We start from the raw sequence: 20,062 nt of genomic DNA on the forward strand, positions 1-20,062 counted from the left end.
CTTGGGTTAGAGTCATGGGTTGTCTATCATTTCTCCCATAGATGGTCATTTCTCTGTGTCTGTGTCTTTTGTGTCATTTGTCACAAGATGGAAACAGAACCCAGGCGTAGACTTACAAGCTTATTCTTTGAGTCAGCTTCACTGGCTGGATTATTCATCGGTTCTCTTAAGACCAGCATTTGTTGAGACAGTACATTTCTGTGAGTCTCCCACCAAAACCCATCTCATTCTGTATCCCATGAGCCTGGTGTTGTGGCCAATAGAAATATCCCGCCTGGTCTCCAGCATCTGGAAGGTGTGCTCACTGGGCTGCGCCTGGCGGCCCGTCAAACAAACGTGGTTACCAGGGCATCTTCCTTCAGCCACGCCAGCGCTCAGACAGTCTGTCGTGAGAAACCACAGCCCATAAAGGGTTTGCCATCTCCACCTTTGTTTGCTGTCAATGCTGGAGTGAAATGCCTACCCAGACTCTACATGTGAAAAGCAGAGAGGTTGCTGTTGTATGGGGCTAAGAGAGACCTGCAGGGACATTTTTAATCTCAACTCCAGCCCAGCAACTCATGGGCAGAGGGGGTGCCTGCAGAAAACAGGCAAGAGAGAGCTGGACTTGATCTTTACCCAGGTCAGGCCAGCCTGTGGGAAGTGGAGGGGGACCTGGGGTGAGAGGTGAAGTGAGCTGTGGAGGCGATTTCTCCACCCAGCTCCAGCAAGTGTTTGAGCCTCACAGCGGATGCCTGGGATAAGGGGTGTGCTCCAGCCAGCTGGAGCTCTGAGCACTTTCTCCAGGCTGTTAACAAGGGAGCAACTCCTCAGGATGACTTTCTAGGGGACAGCTGTCTGGGTTCTGGTGGGACATTTTGTGAACACCTCTTGCAGACAGGATTTGAGGGTGCACTACTTATGAATAGACAAATTGATGCAACAGAATAGGACGTGTAGCTCTAGACCCAACTCCATAGGTAAATTATGTATGATAAAGATATTTTTAGATCAGTTGAAAAAATAAGCATCATGTAGCGAATAGGGTTGGGAGACGAGGCAGAGAGCACGTCATAGATAGAAGCCTAGCCGAAAGTTCTTTCTTGAGTTGAGAGGTGGGTCTAGGTTGGAGGCAAGGGGTGCAGTAGGAATTTGAGGTTAGAGGTGGGGCCAGAAGCCAGGCGAGTGGCCTTGCAAACAGGAGGTGATGTTTGGGGAATCAGGGGCCCACACACAAGCCATGTGGTGAGTGGGACCTGAGGGGAGCCGAGGTGTAGACATGAGGAGGGAGATGTGGTCCACGCTGAGACTAGACGGGGTTTTAAATACAAAGCGAGTGGCTGGCAGACACGTGGTGAGTGGTGACCTGGGATCAGTGCACCGGGCCCCGAGGTGTGAGGTGAGCAGTGGGGAGGACTTGAGAGGTGAGGGGCAGGCCAGAATGGGCAACTAGGGCCACAAGTGATACAAGCGGTGGGGCAGAAATGAGGTGAGCGCCTCCTATGGAACCACTTTCCCTGAGCACATCCTTGAGACCCAACCCTGGATTCATGATCCCTGAGGTCCAGCCTCAGCGCTTCTCCAGAGACAGAGCTGAGGCCTCAGCCTAGGTCTTTCAGTATTAAATGCTGTAAAATGGGGAATTTTGCAAGTGAAGAAAACAAAGAACCAGAGAGGACTCTAAAGAGATTTGATTTCCTCTGGTGGACAAGACACCAAGCTGAGTGAGCACAGGGAAGGCTTCTGGTGATGTCACAAGCTTCTGGTGTTGTAATTATTATGTTTTCCTCTGTTACTTTTTGGTCCAAAATGTAAATGGTTTTTGTTGTTGTTGTAGCTTACCTAAACAATAATAAAAAAATTAATTCAAAATCCTACCCCAATAGGAAAAAATTGCTATGGTTTTAAGTATATGCTTTTCAGACAACTCTGCACGCACACATTTTCTTTCCTCTACACTCTGTGGCTATAATTTACTATTCTATGTTCTTTTTCTTCTTTATTGATTTTTAGAGAGAGAGGAAGGGAGAGAGAGAGATATAGAAACATTGATGAGAGAGAGAGCATCCATTGGCCACGTCCTGCATGCTCCCAACTGGGGGATCGGGCCCACAACCGGGGCATGTGCCCTGACCTGGAGTTGAACCAGTGACCTCTTGGTGTAGAGTCAACACTCAACCCCTGAGCCACAACGGCCAGGCACTATTGTGTTCTTAAAAAAGGATGGAAAACTTGAGAATTATCAGCTTTAAAAAAATGTACATTTAAGGCTGTATATTTTCCTATAAGTCTTGGCATATAGTATTTTTATTGTCACTCAGTTCAAATTATTTTTTAATGTGAAATGTGATTTATTTTGGGGATTATTTAGAAGTGTATTTTATAACTTTTAAATAGGAGGAGTTTCTAGACACTTTCTGTTCCTGACTTCTAGATTAACTGCAATGACCACTATAAACATACTGTATATGTTTTCAATCCTTTGAAGTTTGTTAAAACTTGCTTCATATATGGTCACTTTAAAAAATGTTTGAGCCCTGGCCGGTTTGGCTCAGCGGTTAGAGCGTCGGCCTGCGGTCTGGAGAGACCCGGGTTCGGTTCCCGCTAAGGGCACGTACCTCGGTTGCAGTTTGTCCCCGGCCCTGGTTGGTCGTGCGGGTGGCAGCCACTCGATGTGTCCCTTCACGTCGATGTTTCTCTCTCTCTCTTCCTCTCTCTCCCTCCCACTCTATCTGTACAAAAAATGGAAAAATATCCTTGGGTGAGGATTAAAAAAAAAAAAAAAAAAAAAAAAAAAATGTTTGAGGTGTGTTCCTCTGCTGCTATCTCGTGTGAAGCTTGGGAATAAAATTTTAGTGAGGTCAGCAGGAAAAGGGTTTAGCTATGGCAGATTGTCCATAAATGCTAAATGAAATGTTACTGGGTGTGTATTTCATAACCTTTAAACATAAGGATTTTATAGTTACCTTTTGTTACAGAATTACAGATGAACTGTTTGTTATTAGAGCAAGAAATATACTTTATAGTATTTCAATCCTTTGAAATGTGTTGCAACTTGCTTTATAGCACAATATAGTTCGCTTTTAAAATATCCCAAGTGCGCTTCTCTGCTGCCATCTCGTGTGCAATGTGGGAATAACAGCTTGGTGCTAGTCAGCAGGGCAAGTTTAGGTCAGTGGATTATCTATCTGAACGTTGAGTCTAGTTTGCTGCTCGTGTTTCGTAAGTTTTTAACATTCATACTAAATTATTTTGTAATAGTGTATTGCTTCTGAAAGAGGCATGCTCTGATTCTGTAGGAGAAAAGTGTGTGAAAATTTTATGATTGTAAATTTGTCTATTTTTTCCTTGTAGCTGTTCTATACACTTCGTGTTTATGTTCTAAAGTGCTTGTGAATTTAGATCATCCTGGTAAATTGAACTGATTGATATAAAGTGTTCTTTTTTTTCTCTAGTAAATTTTTTTTGCCTTCAAGTCTCCTGTGTCATTATATAAATTTTATGTGCTTTATGTTTTGCATTATATACATAATTTCCATCCTTTCACTTCCTATCTCTTTGTACCCTTGTGTTTTTAGGTAGCACTCAGTGTTTTATATTAGTTATGAGCGGTTATCAACATGACTTAATTTTGGTGGATGGTATAATGTAGGGGTGCCATATTTTTCCATCCAGTTGTTCCAGCACTATTTATTATATAACACACATTTTCTCACTGATCTAAGATGTTTGTACTATATAAAAAATTCATATGGATTTGAGTTCATTACTGGATTTTGTATTCTGTTCCATCAATTTATCTATTCACTGAACATTACCCAACTCTTTGAAATTACTGTAGCTTTACAACAATACATTTTTATATCTGGTTGTGGTAGCTTGTATTCATTACTTGGCTTTTTCAGAATTTTCTTTTAAAATTTTTATTTAAACGTGAACTTAAGTGCACTTGATTTAGTCTTAAAAATCTGTTGGTACTTTAATCTAGATCATCTTAAACTTAGAGTCAACCTTGGGAAGTTGACATAATTATGTTTTTTTCTATTAAAAAATATTGTGTTACTTTCCAGTTGTTCAAGTGTCTGTTATCGGGTAGCATTCTAACATTCCATTCACACACATTGTGCACATTCTTGTGGATATAATTCCTAGGCCTCTCATGTGTTTTGTTGCCATGGTGTCTTTCGTTTGGTGATATATTCAATAATTTCAATCGGCTTTGTTCTCAGTCTCCCCAGCTTACCTGTGTCCTCCTCCTCCTCCTCCTCCTCCTCCTCCTCCTCTTCTTCTTCTTCTTATTAGTTTCGTGGTTATAAAAAGGAGGGAAACGGGAAAACTGGTGTCACAGGACTGTGGGAGGAGTGAAGGACTTTTCTAGTCTTCAGCAAGGGCAGGAAGCAGTCACATGGTAGGACTCGCACACGCGTCGGGACGTCAGCGACAGGGACCGGACAACGCAGGGGGCCCGTGGGAATCCAGGCCTCAGTTTCCAGGTGTTTCTTTTGCTGCTTCGGTGCCAGTAGGACAGGGTTCAGCGTTTGATGTAGGAAACGTCCCTGGAGAAATGCAGAAGTCCGAGTGGATGCTGCTCAGTGGAGATCTTCTCCCTGTGCCGGGAGAGCAGAGGCAAAGACACGGAAGGGAGGATCGGTCCGTGTAAGCGGAGAGATGGACGGAGAGCGCCCTCTGGTCGGGACCATTGTCCTCAGTTCTCCTGAAGGTGCCAGCGTCAATTCTGCCGCCAGTCAGCGGGTCTCCTAGTGAACTGTGGCATCAGGTGAGACGGTGTCAGAAGACAGTTCCTTTTCCGCAGGAAGACCGCACTGCGCACTCTCTCTGGGAACCCCTTTCCCAGCTCAGAGAAGTCGGGGCTCACGCGGCGGACTGGCTGTGCCCCCGCAGTGGACCCTCCAGCGCTCGGATGCGCCCCGCCGGCCGGGCTCTCCCTGCTGCCATCTGGCGGACAGCTTGGGAACAGCACCCGTTTACTCATTTCGCGGGGACCCCAGCACCTCGCACCTTCCTTAGCTCATCACGTCTTATATGCTCTCAGTGTTTGGACCTAGAGCTGATGTGACCAGACACACTGCTCCCCTCACTCACAAGAGTTACAGGTGATATGGCGCGACTCCCAAATTTCCCAGGGAGAGACTTTTTCTCAAACTCACAGAGCACATAGCTATGTAACAGGTCACCCTACTTTTATAAGGTGAGACCTCCCCACACTCACAGTACCGAGACCTGTACTGACAGGAAAACCCCTCTCGTATGCCATCTCTCCACACTCACTGGATCTTCAACGTTCCCAGTTTGGATTCCTCCCCAACAGTCCTAAGACCCAGAGACAGGATGTCAGAGGGCCCCGTTCTCTCTCAGGTGCGTCCATATTTCACACTAAATTGACACAGAGCTGATGTAACGGATCCCCGACTTTTTCAGGAGGGAACCTGTCGCACACTCAGAGGACTCAGAGCTGATATGACAGGGCCTTCCCATGATCACAGGGCCCACATGCGAGGACAGGACTCCGCACAGTCTTAGTGATGTTCCAACACTCGACGACCAAAGCCCAGGCGGAGGACCCTGTGGGCTCGGACCAGAACCACCCGCAGTCAGAGGCCCTGCGCCAGGAAATGCTCTTCTCTGCTGCCATCTAGCGTCCCTCCTGGAAACAGCACCGTGTAGCCAGCCTGCGCTCGGAATCCTCTTGCAAGGACCCCATGAATCTAATCAGTTGCCTGCATCCCTTGCTCAGGTCTTATCTACCTATAGAGGTAGGAGCCACAGTGCACGTGACGGGACCGACTGCTCTCCTCGGTGGGCCTTTCCCCAAACTTACGTGATCCAGAACTGATTTGGAAGGACTTGCCCATCGTCACAGGCAAGGAGTTGATGTGTCAAAACACCCCAATTTCACAGGGAGAGACCTTTAAAAGTCTTCACAGGACCCAGTGTTGTAGTAACAGACACCCCCCACCTCATGTCTGGTCCTCACCTGAGCCAGACCTGAGGTCACAGGATTGCCACGCCTTGGGGTGTGACCCTTCCCTTTGGTCATGAGACCCAGCGCTGACATGGCACAACCCCCCTTCTCTCTCATGAGGGCCCAGGGGTCATGTTAGGAGACTTCGTGCCACCTCAAGTAATAGTTCTCCAAGCCCTCGGATGACACAGGCACTGTTGCAAGGTCCTCTAGTCTGTCGGAAGGAACCACTGTTCACACTCTTATGCTCAGTGCCATCTAGTGTACATCTTTGGTAAAACACCTGAGTTGCAGCCAACAGAAAACATTTTCTGGAATTCATCTTTTTGCCAGGACACTTGAAGCCCCAAGGCAGTTTCCATCATTAGAACCTCAGAATGTTTTACGTTGCCATGTTTTCATTGTACTTCTGACCATATTTTGCTTATGGGGTCCCCGACTCTTTCATGGTTCCCATACATATGTATGTCTTTTAATTTGCATATTTTGTGTTTCTAAACTGTCACATATGTCAAACCAAAGATTCTTGAGGTTAGTGGGAGGTTTGTTTCTCCTATACATGAGCAAGAAATAATGTATGTATTTATTTAATTTTATTAATTAATTTTTGTTACAGATGTTTCTCCCTTCCCCCCCCACTGATTCCCCCCTCCCCCTCCCTCCCTGCCCTTTCCCCAGTTTGTTGTCCATGTCCATTGTTCATGCATACATGCATATAAATTCTGTGGTTTATCTCTCCCCCACCACCCTCTCTTCTGGAAATTGTCAGTCTGTACCCCACTTCCACATCTCTGGGACTACCCCATTCCTCAGACTGTTATGTTCATTATATTCCACAAATAAGTGAGATCATATGATATTTGTTTTTCTCTGCTTGGCTTATTTCACTTAGGATAATACTTTCCAGGTCCCTCCATGTCGTCTCAAAGGATAAGAGATCTTTCTTTCTTACCGCTGCGTAGTACTCCATTGTGTATATGTGCCACAGCTTTTTTATCCATTCGTCTACTGATGAACACTTGGGCTGTTTCCAGATCTTAGCTATTGTAAATAGTGCTGCTATAAACATTGGGGTATATATATTCTTTCTGATTGGTGTTTCAGGCTTCTTAGGGTATATTGCTAGAAGTGGAATCACTGGGTCAAATGGAAGTTCCATTTTTAATTTTTTGAGGTAACACCATATTGTCTTCCATAGTGGCTGCACCAGTCTGCATTCCCACCAGCAGTGTACTAGAGTCCCCTTTTCTCCACACCCTCGCCAACACTTGTTGTTTGATGATTTGTTGATGGCGGCCATTCTGACAGGTGTGAGGTGATACCTCATTGTTGTTTTAATTTGCATCTCTCTGATGATTAGTGATGATGAGCATTTCTTCATATGTCTCTTAGCCATTTGTATGTCCTGTTTGGAGAGGTGTCTATTTAGTTCCTGTGCCCATTTTTTAATTGGGTTCTTTGTCTTCCTTTTGTGGAGTTGTATGAGAACTCTATATGTATTGGAAATTAACCCCTTATCTGATATATCATTGGCAATTATGCTCTCCCATACAGTGGGTAGCCTTTCCGTTTTGCTGATTGTATTTTTCACTGTGCAGAAGCTTTTGAGTTTGATGTAATCCCATGTGTTCATTTTCTCCTTAGTTTCTATTGCCTTAGGTGATGTGTCAGTAAAAATTCTGCTGCGTATGATGTCTGAGATTTTGTTGCCCACAGTCTCCTCTAGGATGTTTATGGATTCATGAGTTACATTTAAGTCTTTTATCCATTTTGAGTTTATTTTGGTGTAGGGTGTAAGTTGATGGTCTAGTTTCATTTTTCTGCAAGTAGCTGTCCAATTTTCCCAGCACCATTTATTAAAGAGGCTGTCCTTACTCTACTGTATGCTCTTGCCACCTTTGTCAAATATCAATTGAGCATATTGCCTAGGGTCCATTTCTGGGTTCTCTATTCTGTTCCACTGGTCTATATACCTGTTCTTGCGCCAGTACCAGGCTGTTTTGATTACAGTGGCTTTGTAGTATAACCTGAAATCTGGTATTGTGATCCCTCCAACTTTGTTCTTCCTTTTCAAGATTGCTGTGGCTATTCGAGGCCTTTTTTGGTTCCATATGAACTTTTGAAGTAATTGTTCTAATTCTGTGAAGTATGCCGTTGGTATTTTGATGGGGATTGCATGGAATCTATAAATTGCTTTGGGTAATATGGACATTTTAATGATGTTAATTCTCCCAGTCCATGAACAGGGTATGTGCGTCCACTTTTTTATATCTTGCTCTATTTCTTTTTTCAAAGACCTGTAGTTTTCTGCGAATAGGTCCTTTATTTCTTTGGTTAAGTTTATTCCTAGGTATCTTAATTATTTTGCCGCAATAATAAATGGGATTGTTTGCTTAGTTTCTCTTTCTGTGAGTTCATCCTTGGTGTATAAGAATACCATCGATTTCTTGACATTAATTTTGTATCCTGCTACTTTGCCAAATTCATTTATTAAGTCTAGTAAACTTTTGGTGGAGTCTTTGGGGTTTTCTATGTACAGTATCATGTCATCTGCAAATAATGACAATTTCATTTCCTCCTTTCCAATTTGGATCCCTTTTATTTTTCCTTCCTGCCTGATTGCTCTGGCTAAGACTTCCAGTACTATGTTAAATAAGAGTGGCGAAAGTGGGCATCCTTGCCTTGTTCCTGTTCTTAAGGGAAATGCTTTTAGTTTTTGCCCATTGAGTATGATGTTGGCTGTAGGTCTTTCATATATGGCTTTTATTATGTCTAGATATGATCCCTCTATTCCCACACTGCTGAGCGTTTTTATCAGAAATGCATGCTGGATTTTTTCGAAGGCTTTTTCAGCATCTATTGATGTGATCATGTGGTTTTTATTCTTCATTTTATTTATGTGGTGTATCACATTTATGGATTTGCGAATATTGTACCAGCCTTGCATCCCTGGGATGAATCCCACTTGGTCATGGTGGATAATTTTTCTGGTGTATTGCTGGATCCGATTTGCTAATATTTTGTTCAGGATTTTGGCGTCTATGTTCATCAGGGATATTGGCCTGTAGTTTTCTTTCTTTGTTGTGTCTTTTTCTGGTTTTGGAATTAGAATTATGCTGGCTTCATAAAACGAGTTTGGAAGTCTTCCTTCTTCTTGAATTTTTTGAAATAGTTTGAGGAGAATGGGTATTAGTTCTACTTGGAATGTTTGGTAAAACTCCCCTGTGAAGCCATCCGGGCCTGGGCTTTTGTTTGCTGGGAGAGTCTTGATTACATCTTCAATTTCTTCTGTTTTTATTGGTCTGTTCAAGTTTTCTATCTCTTCCTGATCCAGTTTTGGGGGATTGTGTGTTTCTAGAAATTTGTCCATTTCGCTTAGATTGTCGAATTTGTTGCCATATAATTGTTCATAGTAGTTGTTAACGATCTTTTGTATCTCTGTGGTGTCGTTGTTACCTCTCCTCTTTCATTTGTGATTTTGTGTATTTGGGTTCTCTCACTTTGTTTCTTGGTAAGTCTAGCTAAGGGTCCATCAATCTTGTTTATGTTTTCGAAAAACCAGCTCTTTGTTTCATTGATCCTCTGAATTGTTTTTTTGGTCTCTATGTCACTTATTTCTGCTCTGATCTTTACTAGTTTCTTCCTTCTACTTGCCGTGGGGTTTTCTTTTTGTTTGCTCTCTAGTTCTTTAAGTTGTGAGGTTAGATAATCTATTAGAGATTTTCCTTGTTTTTTGAGGTAGGCCTGTAGTGCTATGAACTTCCCTCTCAGAACTGCTTTCGCTGCATCCCATAGATTTTGTGTTGTTGTGTGTTCATTTTCATTGGTTTCCAGGAAGTTTTTAATTTCTTCCTTGATCTCCTCGGTGACCCATTCATTGTTTAATAACATGCTATTTAGCTTCCATGTGTTCAAATGTCTTTGTTGCAATTGATTTCTAGTTTCATGCCATTGTGATCTGAGAAGATGCTTGATATGATTTCAATCTTCTTGAACTTGTAGAGACTTAGTTTGTGCCCTAACATGTGGTCTATCTTTGAGAATGTCCCATGTGTACTTGAGAAGAACGTGAATTGTGTAGTTTTGGGGTGTAGTTCTCTGTAGATATCTATTAAATCCATTTGGTCTAGTGCTTCATTTAGAGTCTCTGTTTCCTTGCTAATTTTTTGTCTAGAGGATCTATCCAGCGATGACAGCGGGGTGTTGAAGTCCCCTGCTATGATTATATTGCCATCGATTTCTCCTTTGAAGTCCTCCACAAGTTTTTAAATATATTTGTTGCTCCTATATTGGGTGCATATATGTTTATCAAGGTTATATCTTCCTGTTGGATAGATACTTTCAATATTATGTAGTGGCCTTCTTGTCTCTAATTATGGCCTTCATTCTGAAATCTATTTTATCAGATATGAGTATTGCTACCCCAGCTCTTTTTTCTTTTCCATTTGCTTGGAAGATTATTTTCCATCCCTTCACTTTCAATCTATGTGAGTCTTTTGTTGTGAGGTGGGTCTCTTGAAACAACATATAAATGAGTCATGCTTTCTTATCCAATCAGCTACTCTGTGTCTTTTTATGGGAGCATTCAGTCCATTTACATTTAAGGTGATTATTGATATGTACTTATTTATTGCCATTTTTGTTTAGTGTGGTTCTATTTTTCTTCCTATTTCTCCTGGTAATTACAGCAGTCCTTTTAACATTTCTTGCAGTGCTGGTTTGGTGCTAATGTATTCCCTTAGCCTTTTTTTTTTTTTTGTCTGGGAAGCTCTTTATTTGACCTTCTATTTTGAATGATAGCCTTGCTGGGTAGAGTAGTCTTGGATTCAGATCCTTGTTTTTCATGACCTAGATTACTTCATGCCATTCCCTTCTGCCCTGTAGTGTTTCTTGTGAGAAATCAGCTGAGAGCCTTATGGGGTTTTCTTTGTAGGTAACCTGTTGCTTATCTCTTGCTGCATTTAGTATTCTCTCTTTGTTTTTAATTTTTGGCAGTTTGATTACTATGTGTCTTGGTGTGGGCCTGTTTAGGTTCTTCTTACTTGGGGCTCTCTGTGGTTCTTGAACTTGAATGCCCTCTTCCCTCACCAAATTAGGGAAGTTTTCTGTCACTATTTCTTTGAATATATTCTCTAACCCTTGCTCATTTTCTTCTTCTTCGGGGACTCCTATGATGTGAATATTATTACATTTCCAGTTGTCCCACAGTTCTCTTAATCTGTCTTCCTGTTTTTTAATCATTTTTCCCTTTTTGTTTTCTGATTGGTTGATTTTTTCTAGCCTATCTTCTAATTCACTGATCCGGTCCTCAGCTTCCCCTACTCTGCTTTTTAGACCTTCCAATGTATTTTTCATTTCTGATATCTCATTCTTCATTTCTTCTTGGTGGTTTTTAATTTCCAGCTGGTTGATTTTCAACCTTTCTATGTCTTTATTCATGGTGCTCATGTCCTTACACATGCTGTTGAGCTTCCTCAACATCATGGCTCTAAATTCTAGTTCTGTTAACTTGCTTAACTGCACCTCATTTATCTCATCTTTGGTAGAGGTCTCTTGTTCTTTCATTTGGCTTTTGTTTCAGTTTTTCACCATTTTGGCTATCACAGTGGGCTTTGGAGTCTGCCAAATTTTCCCTGTGGGTGTTGGTGTTCTGCTATTTGTGGCTTCCTCTCCTGGGTTTGGATGAGGCAGGGAGGACCCACTTTAAACACCACTGTAAAGTCTTAGCTTTTCTGGTTAGTGTTGCTAGCCCAGGGAATGGTAGTTATCCTCTAGCTTTTTGTGCCTGGAGGCTTTTAGTAGAGGTCACCTGAAGAACCTTGGTTTCTGAGTTGCCTGAAAAACTCCCTCAGGTGCTCAGTGTAAGAGGATTTCCTGAGGGTGGGGCAGCTGCTGGTTGTCAATGGGCCTCAATTAGCATTTCAATGGCCACCAGGTGGGGTTGAATCTCTGAGGGAGGGGCCGCCCCCTCTCTCCAGGGCCCTGGGAAGGGGTAAGATGACCACAGTCCTGCGTGGCTGCACTCAGCAAAAGCTCTGAGCACCCTCCAAAACCCGAGTGTCCTCACACAGTTCCAGTCCAGTCTGCCTTCCGTCTGCTGGAGCCCAAGGTGAGTGGCTGCTGCCAATTTAGCCTCTGTCCAGACTCTGCGTCGTGGGGCCATCTGGGACTTTTAACCCAAGGGCGCTGCTCCCCACTAAGGGCGGCCAAGTCTGCGGCACCAGCCAAGGGTGTGGCACCCAGCCGAGGCGGCAGCAGCTTCCAGCCGAGTCCCCTGGTCCCATCAGAGTCCGCTGGTCCCAGCCCAGGCAGCTGTGGACCGTGGGCTCCCAGCCCCCTGTCACGTTTTCACAAGCCTACCAGGATTGAGTCAGTGTCCCTGGTTAAGTGGTCCTTCAAGGTGTCTTTTGGTTGCCCCTTCTTGACGATTTGTCTTTATTTTTGTTGTAAATCCAGTTTGGTCCTGGGAGATGGTCTGTGTATCTTCCATTCACTCCGCCGCCATTTTTTTTTCTCTCCTCTCTCTCTTGATTCTCTGTTTTCTTCATTCTCTCCTCTCTCTCCTGATTTTCTCTGTTCTCTTCTCTTGCTCCTATTTTTTTTTTTTTCATTCTCTCTTCTGATTTTTTCCATTTTCTGCATTCTTTTTTCTATTTCCAGATTCTCTCCATTATCTTCATTCTCTTCTCTCTCTACTGAATTTCTCTGTTTTCTGTGATGTATCCTCTATCTCTATATTCTCTTCATTTTCTGCATTCTCTTCTCTCTCTTCTGATCCTCTCTGTTTTCTGCATTCTCTCCCCTTTCTTCTGATTGTTTCTGTTTTATTTGTTTTTTCTCTTTTGATTCTTTTTTGTGTGTTCTCTACTCTATCTTCTGATTCTCTTTATTTTCTGCATTGTCTTCTCTCTCTTCTGAATCCTTTTGCTGTATTCTTTCCATTATCTCTTGAATTTCTCAGTTTCTATGTTCTCACTCTCACCTGATTTTCTGTTTTTTTCCCCTCCTTTTTTCCTCTCTCTTCTGATTCTTTGTTTTCTGCATTCTCTGCTCTCGCTCCAGAGTCTCTCTGTTTTTTGCATCTTCTCCTCTATGTCCTGATTCTTTATATTTTTTTATTCTCTCCTCTCTCCTGAATCTTTTTTTTCCTCACCCGAGGACATTTTTCCATTTTTTGTTCAGGTAAAGTGGGAGGGAGAGAGAGGAACAGAGAGAGAGAGAAAGATCGACGTGAAAGGGACACATCGAGTGGCTGCCACCCGCACGACCAACCAGGGCCAGGGCCAAACCGCAACCGAGGTACATGCCCTTAGCGGGAACCGAACCCGGGTCCCTCTGGACCGCAGGCTGACGCTCTAACCACTGAGCCAAACCAGCCAGGGCTGAATCTCTCTTTTTTCTGCGTTCTCTCCTCTATCTCTTGATTCTCTGCATTTTCGGCTTTGTCTTCTTTTCTCCCGATTTTCTGCGTTGTCTCCTCTCTCGTAATTTTTTTTTTTTTTTTTGCGTTCTGTGCTCTCTCTCATGATTCCATTCATCTCTTGCATTCTCTCCTCCTTGTCCTGATTTTTTTATTTTTTTCCCCTCTCTCATGATTCTCTCCATTTTCTGCATTTTATTCTCTCTCTACTAATTTTCTTGGTTTTCTGTGTTCTCTCCTCTCTCTTTGTATTCTGCGTTCTTTAGTCTCTTTTCTGATTCCCTTAATTTGCTGTGTTCTCTGCACTCGATCTTTTTTTTTTTTTTCCTAATCTTTATTGTTGGATGTAAAATGTATTACAGATGTTCCACATTTTCCCCCATTGACCCCCTCCTCCCCACTCCCACCTTTTCCCACACTATTGTTTGTGTCCATTGGTTATGCATATAAGTTCTTTGGTTTATTTCTTCCCACCCCCCAACCCCTTTCCCTTTGAGGTTTGTCAGCCTAGCAATGAATTTGTGCTTCTTAATCTCTTCACCTTTTTCACCCATTCCCCCAACCCGCCTCCTAACTGGCAACCAACAAAATGTTCTCTGTATCTATGAGAATGTTTCTGTTCGACCTGTTCATTTTGTTTGTAGATTCCATTGTTGATAGATATGCATTCATTGCCATTTTGTTTGTTCATACGTTTTATCGTTTTCTTCAAAAAGACCCTTCATCATTTCATATAATAACGGTTTGGTGGTGATGAACTCCTTTAACTTTTTCTTGTCTGGGAAAGTTTTTATATGTCCATCGATTCTAAATGACAGCTTTGCAGGATAGAGTAATCTTGGTTGTAGGTTCTTGGTTTTCATCACTGTGAATATTTCTTGCCACTCCCTTCTGGCCTGCAAAGTTTCTTTTGAGAAATCAGCTGACAGCCTAATGGGTACTCCCCTGTAGGTAACTAGCTGCCTTTCTCTTGCTGCTTTTAAGATTCTCTCTTTGTCTTGAACCTTTTGCATTTTGATGATGATGTGTCATGGTGTGGGCCTCTTGGGGTTCATCTTGTTTGGGACTCTCTGTGCTTCCTGGAGTTGTATGTCTGTTTCCTTCACCAAGTTAGGAAAGTTTTCTGCCATTATTGTTTCAAACAGGTTTTTGATTTCTTGTTCTCTCTCTCTTCTCCTTCCGGCACCCCCAAGATGCGAATGTTGGCACGCTTGAAGTTGTCCCAGAGACTCCTTACACTATCCTCATTTTTTTAAATTCTTTTTTCTTTTTGCTGTTCTGACTGGGAATTTTTTGCTTCCTTATATTCCAAATCGATGGTTTGCTCCTTGGATTTACACACTCTATTATTGAAGCTGTGTAAATTATTCTTTATTTCAGTTAATGCCTTCTTCAATTCTAACTGTGTATCCATGATTTCTAACTGGTCCTTTTTTACGCTCTTGAGGCCCTCCCTAAGTTCACTGAGGTTCTCACTAAGTTCATTGAGCATCCTTATAAGCAGTATTTTGAACTCAGTATCTGTTAAGTGGCTGATCTCCATTTTGCTTAGTTATTTTTTTTGGGTTTTGTTCTGTTCTTTCATTTGGGACCTGTTTCTTTGTCTCCTCATTTTGGCTGCCTCCCTGTGTTTGTTTCAGTGTATTACTTAATGAGAGGTATGGGGCTCGCTGAGACCAGCTGCTGCTCGTTTGAAAGAATTTAGGAAAAACCTGAAGCAGGATCTAAGACCAACCAATCCTATGGTTAAGCAACTGGCAACAGCTTGGGTGGGCTTGAAAGTTGGGTGGGGCGGGGCGCGGCCTCAGGGAGTCAGCAAGGCGGGGCTACCAGTGTGAGCCAGGTTGCTGGAGTCCCAGATATGGCCGCTGTCTTCCACCCCCAGGAAGGGCTCACCAAAGGAACAAAGGCCTCTTACAGCACGTTTGTCCCTGAGAAAGCCCTCTCTCCAGCCCTCGCTCCAGTGCCAAACAGCTCAGTTCTTCCCTGTATATCTCTGGTGCCCCTCGAGCTGCCTCCCCTCCAAGCTTAGAGGGAGTGAGTCTGATAAGACCGTGCGTGGGCCCTTTAGGGAGCTGCCTGGGGCTCCAGCCGCTTCAGCCGCTTCAGCTTCCCTGAGCCTCAGTTCCTGCTGGTTTTTCCAGCCAGAAGTGATGGGGATTCTCTTCCTGGCACTGGAACCCTGAGCGGGGCACCTGGTGTGAAATGGGGACCCCACAGTCTTCAGGAAGGACCTTCCCAGCTGTGGGAGCCTCCTGATTTTTATCCGCCACACTTGGGTGTGGGACCAGGCCGTCATGCCCACTGCTGCCGCCTCTCCTACCAGTCTGGATGTGGCTGCTGCTTTAATTTCGTAGTTGTAGGTGGTTTTGAATGATGGTTGTTCTGTAGTTTAGTTGTAACTTTGATGTGGTTGTGGGAGGACGTGATACCGCATTTACCTACCCGCCATCCTGACCGGAAGTCCTGCACTCGATCTTGATTCTCTTTGTATTCTTTGTTCTCTCCTGTGAGACCTCCATTGCAGTGTGTTAGCCAGTTGACTCCGGATGTCCTGGAACAGTGCCACTGGGAATTACATTGGAAAACTTCAGTGTGCATTTTTCCAGAATGACAAGCCCCGATCTCCTTGAAAGTACCTGCTATTATGTCATAGTAGCTTTTGTTTGCTGTTGTTTACAGGTTCCCACCTGCCATTAGGGTGTCTGACCAGCCAGGATGCATTCTGGCGGGTGTGTCCTGTGATTCATCACTTGAAAGTGCTTTCTGCTGTCCCCCACAGGGCAGAGTCTTGTTGGACCTATGCTCCTCAGCTGAGTGTTTCCTCTCATTTTCCTCCAATGTCTTCCTCTGCCATAGACATCTTCTGTAAATAGAAATGAAGTTTAGAAGCTTAAATATGTTCAGTTTAAACATATTCACATAATGAATGAGTCATGTGTAGTTCATTCCGCTCGTCTTAGGGGCCTGAACTGTCAGGCTATTTCATGATTCCTGTCTCAGTGTGTTTGTAGATTATTTGAAGGAATGATTGTGTTTACATTTAACTTACCAGTAGCCAAATCTTCTGAATGATCTCATCTTGTCCTGGGGATAGTTGACTACGATAACCCGCACGGGCCCTTCCGCTTGGGAAACCAGGAGATCCTGTCTGTGTCCTTCGCGCCTCTGGTCCAGCCGCGGCGCTCGGAGTCGGGGAAGTCGAGGCTCGTCCAGTTGCGTGAGTGCAGGAACCCTGACGTGCTGCTCAAGTATTTTAATGTCTTCAAAAGCATTTTCAACCTACTGTAGCCATAACATTTTCCAAGTGATTTTTAGACAATTTAAAGGTTAGAATCCATCCAGCTGGTGTGGCTCAGTGGATGGAGTGATGTCCCACAGACTGAGAGGTCTGTGTTTGATTCCCAGTCAGGGCACCTGCCCGGATTGCGGGCTCGATCCCCGGTAGGGGGCGTGCAGGAGGCAGCATTTGGACGGTTCTCTCTCACATTGAAATTTTTTACCTTTCTCTCTCCCTTCCTCTTTCTCTAAAAAATCAATAAAATTATTTTTAAAAAGTTAAAATCCATTTCCAGCATATTGCATGTTATTTTAGACTTGTTTTAAAATCTTCAGAGAGCTGCAGCTGGTGATGTCACAGGAAGCAGAATAGCCACATAGAAGGTAGTTAAATCTGCCTTGTGGAGAGTATGTCCCAGGCACCTCTGGCCATGATGCTCCTGCAGATCCCAGATCCCTCTGCTCTGGGGCAGCTGGTGGCCACTCCACTGGCCTGTGGGGGTGGGGTGGGCAGGTCTGCAGTGGGGCCTCCTCGGCCAGGCCTGTGCCTTTCACTCTGTCAGGGTGTAGACCCAGCAAAGAGCTAAGCATTCTTGCAAATGTAGTTTCCTAATTTCAATAAAAATATACACAGCAAGGAGAATTGCAAAAGTCTTCATTTAAAATAAAGCCATTTAGCATGCACCGTACTTTCTAATAATTCAGAAAATTAAAAAAAAAAAAGGAAAACAAGTCACCTTAATCTCACCACTGAAAGAAAATACATGTTAGTGAATTCATTCTGGATTGTATTTTAATGTACAAGAGGGATCGTTTATGATACAGTGACTTTCTCGGTATCTGCTAAGTGCAGGTCGCATGAGGCTGACTGGTCATTGAAACATGATGAACTGTGATCATGAGCATCTGTGGAAAGTAGAAGGGACTGCGAGGCATTGAGTTTATAGAGAGTGAGATGTTTGAGAGGAATTCCCTGAGGAGAGAAGAGAGGGAGGGAGGATCTGAGCCGGGACTGTGGTGTGTGGACTTCCAGGTGCTCAGAGGCAGCGTGTGGGAGACCCTCACAGTCCACAGGGTAGGCTGGAGTTTGCTGCATGGGCCACAGGGGGCTGCCTGGTGTTTCTGCTGTGAGGTGGTGCATTTGCACTCAGGATCACCCTCTGCCCAGCTGGAGATGTGCACTGAATGTGCTCCCCAAGAATTCCACAGAAGAATTGAGCAGATGCTGACTGTGTTCAGGGAAGGTACTACCTTCCAGAGCCTTGTCTATGTTGGAGGTGAGGAGACTGTCAGATGTCTGGGAGGTTGATCGTGCCTGGATGGGAGTCACGGCCCCTGGAGGGCACCCTGGGATGTGGTGGTTGAGGCCATGGCTTCCCAGTGTGTTGGATGGTAAATAATCCTGTGATGGTGTTTAGGGCTCATGAAATGAACAACAGTAGACAAGAGATGTCACATTGGTGCAGATAGTGAGGTCATGCGGGTGTAGATGGGGTCGGTGGGCGTCCCAGGGATAGTGCAGCAGGAACCAGTCAGGAGGCAAATTGAATTTTCCAGGCTGGAGATGAGGATGGAAAGTCAGACCTTGGCCTGTTCGGGAAAGGACTCCTGGAGGCACCTGGGGCCTCTCTGAGAAAGGGTATCAGAGGATGTTGTAGATGTGGGCTTGTGGGAGGCTCCGGACACTGGTCATGGCTGAGCTAGAGCCCTGGGTGCTGCTGGCCAATTTCATCAAAGCCACAGGAATAGACAGGAGAGAAGAGAGGTTGGGAATCACTGCCTTAGGAAATGCCGCTGGGTGGGGGGCAGCCAGTGCAGGACTCAGGCTGCCAGGAGCAGGCTGCTCCCCACGTGGCCCCTGTGCAGGGGGAGGTCTGGTGGCCTGTGCAGGACTCCTTCTAGCTGCCTTAGGAGCAGCAGTGTGTGGAGTGGCAGGGTGAGCCCTGGAGGAGGACAGTGAGCAGACAGAGAGTTGGTGCTGACAATGTAGAGAAGGTACAAAAAGCTTGGAATCCCTGAAATTTTTAGGACTCCCCCAAATCAGTGGGCATTTGCCGAGATTCTGCTCAGTCCTCTCCAATTTGGGAAATAAATGTTCCAGTGTGAGCGCGCCCTACTGTGGGTTGTGATTTTTGGAGTACTTAGGTACTGGAGGGGAAAAGAGATGCTGATGCTGAGTTTAATGTATTAAACACTCGACCCCCTAGTTCCTTGCCCTGTGAGAGAATCCCTCACGTCCTCGTGTGCAGGGCCTGCATTAAACAGAGGTGTATTCACCAGGTTTTACTTTTCTCGGGTGTGCTGTGCAGTTTTGTTCTTTACGATGCTGTGATCCACTTTACTTTCACAGAAAGGAAACATTCATCCCGTAAAGCAAGTTGGAAACAGTGAAGTGGCCAGGGGGGTGCTGGGTGCGCTGGACGGAAGGACTGTGTGTGGACACAGGGACCAGAGTGAGGAGCCAGGTGACGACGGGAGAAGAGGAGCCAGGCTGTTGCTGCTGAGTCACCAGCAGCAGGGAGCTTCCCTTCCCTGTCAGAGCTCAGGGTGATGTGCTTAGAGAGCCTTCTGCAATGAGCTCCCGTCCTGGGCTGTGTTGTCAAGACGCAGTTTTCGGTTGCTGAGGCCTGTGCTGTCGCAGACACTGATCCTGTCCTTCACCCCACAGCGCCCCTGGCCGCCCGCAGCCTCCAGGACTTGGCTCGCTTTGCCTTCCGGGGCCCCATGAAGAAGGTCATTCACCAGGAAGCAGTGAGCAGAAATGGGACGGACTGAAGACCACTCCCAGGTTCAAGTGGAGGAGAGTTCACCCCTGTCAAATGGAAACCATCGTCTGTTTGGACAAAGAGGTCTTTGCCAGTCGAATTTCCAACCTGTCAGAGAACAATAGCTGTGAAGATTTAGAAGAGGAGCAGCAGGAAGAGGAGGGGCAGAGCCCGGCTGAGACGCAGCCAGAGCCCCCTGAGAACTTCCTGAGGGAGAAGGTCCTGCGTCTGCCCCTGCCTGACCCCTGAGGTACCACCTGCTCTGCTACAGGGACACGTGAGGGCGGGCGGCGCAGCCTGCGGCCAGCAGAGGGCGCCCGTCGCATGTTTCTTCTTCCAGTTTGATCTCGATGATCTGGTCGAATCTTCATTAAATGGTAGATTTTTAAAAATATAATCTGACAAACGTAAGTGCAAGGGAGAATGTTTTCTCTAAAGCGAGAGTGTCCCAGAGAAGGGTTTACTGCCAGTTCCTGTGACACAGGTAGAGGCGTCTGCTTAGCAGTGAAACTGGCCCAGGTGAGCCGGCCGGGCGGGGTCGGGCTGCGGATGGAAGGTGAGCGGGAAGCACAAGGTCATGAACCTGCGAGTTGTTTCTGGGTGTGACACCCCCATGTGCAAGTTTGAACGTTATGT

At 44.9% G+C, this 20,062-nt stretch overlaps 1 pseudogene; it reads left to right on the forward strand.

The window, feature by feature from the left end:
* The first annotated feature begins 1,258 nt into the window (after window positions 1-1,258).
* LOC118643444 lies at window positions 1,259-19,707 on the forward strand (annotated as a pseudogene).
* Window positions 19,708-20,062: the final 355 nt, after the last annotated feature.

Source organism: Molossus molossus, unplaced genomic scaffold (genome assembly GCF_014108415.1).
Source record: "Molossus molossus isolate mMolMol1 unplaced genomic scaffold, mMolMol1.p scaffold_m16_p_37, whole genome shotgun sequence".
Lineage (NCBI taxonomy): Eukaryota > Metazoa > Chordata > Mammalia > Chiroptera > Molossidae > Molossus > Molossus molossus.